This window comes from Aplysia californica, unplaced genomic scaffold, assembly GCF_000002075.1.
Source record: "Aplysia californica isolate F4 #8 unplaced genomic scaffold, AplCal3.0 scaffold00971, whole genome shotgun sequence".
NCBI lineage: Eukaryota > Metazoa > Mollusca > Gastropoda > Aplysiida > Aplysiidae > Aplysia > Aplysia californica.
Window position 1 is genome coordinate 223,609 of NW_004798241.1, and position 1,348 is coordinate 224,956.

General features: G+C 34.4%; 1 non-coding gene across 1 annotated transcript; it reads right to left on the reverse strand.

Annotated features, from left to right (window-relative positions):
- Nucleotides 1-258: 258 nt before the first annotated feature.
- On the reverse strand, nucleotides 259-332 carry TRNAT-AGU. The gene has a single exon. It is a non-coding gene; the product is annotated as a tRNA-Thr (tRNA).
- Nucleotides 333-1,348: the final 1,016 nt, after the last annotated feature.

The following is a 1,348-nucleotide window of genomic DNA, read 5'->3' on the forward strand; positions in this document are numbered from 1 at the left end:
TACTACTACTACTACTACTACTACTACTACTACTACTACTACTACTACTACTATTATTTTTGTTGTTGTTTTAACACTAGTACCCGTATATAAAAATTAAAATTCTTCAAAAATAGCTCTTTGCAAGGAACAAATCATTTTTCAAGCTATTGTGTTTTGTTTCGTCGTGCAGATTCTTTGCCAGAATGAGATAGTAATTTAACAGGAAAGAAACGAAAAAAGCAATCAATATAAATATGCCATGAAAAAAACAAAAACAGGCTCCAGAGGGATTCGAACCCTCGACCTTCTGCTTACTAGGCAGACGCTCTAACCAACTGAGCTATGGAGCCGGTGCTGATCAAAGTCGTACTTTTATTAAATTTTATGAAGTGATGATGATAAGAGTTTCAAAAGGCTGAATGGTCAATCCTTTTATATGGCTGGGAAATGCGAAACAAGAAATATATTGAAGATAGTGAAAATATACCATAAGGGAGAGAAATATGACATCTATGAATAGAAATATTTTCACTATTGTGTAAATCTATAGCGAGTTTTGAAAACTTAAAAAAATTTATTTATTCATAAAAAAAAAAAGAAGCCAATACTAGCTTCCAAGGGACTACCTAAATCTGTGATCACGATTCATAAATAGTTGAAGGCATGCAAAAACAACACAGCGACAGATGGCGCGGGTTTGATAAGCTGAATTTCCCAGCGGGCCGATAACGAATCGATGAAAACTCGAGTCAGATATACCGAGCAACAGTTATGCTTATAATTTACATAAATAAACAACTCGGCCTACTGATAAAAATGTACAATACGTAACCCATGAGAACATATTTATATACAACCTATAGGCCTACTGTTTTAGTATGGAAACTTTTTTAAAGAATACAAAACGGCAAAACGATATTAAAGTGTTATTGATACGTAAGACGTTTATAATTAATGCTGTTTTCACGGAAGTCTCTTCTGTTAAATCCACAGAATTCTACACTTAGTGTAGAATTCTGTGTTTAAATCGCAACCTCAGAATTACAAAGATCTTATTTTCGACCTTTTTGAGCTACTAAGACAATGAGATCAGAAACAAAATGTTCTGTCAGCTCTATAAAAATCATAGGATTGTTCGGGTCGTTTTCAAGACTTGAAAAGAATTGCAAAAGAAAAAGCTAGACAAGATGGGAAACTCAACATCTTTGACGTCGAATTCCTCAAAACTAGATATTGAGCAGCTATAACTTTACAATTCTGAGGTAGTGAAATGTGTATGTTTTATGTGATGCGGGCCAAAGACCTCAAACACCGAATAAAACGCCTACCTACCTACCTACCTACCTACCTACCTACCTACCTACCT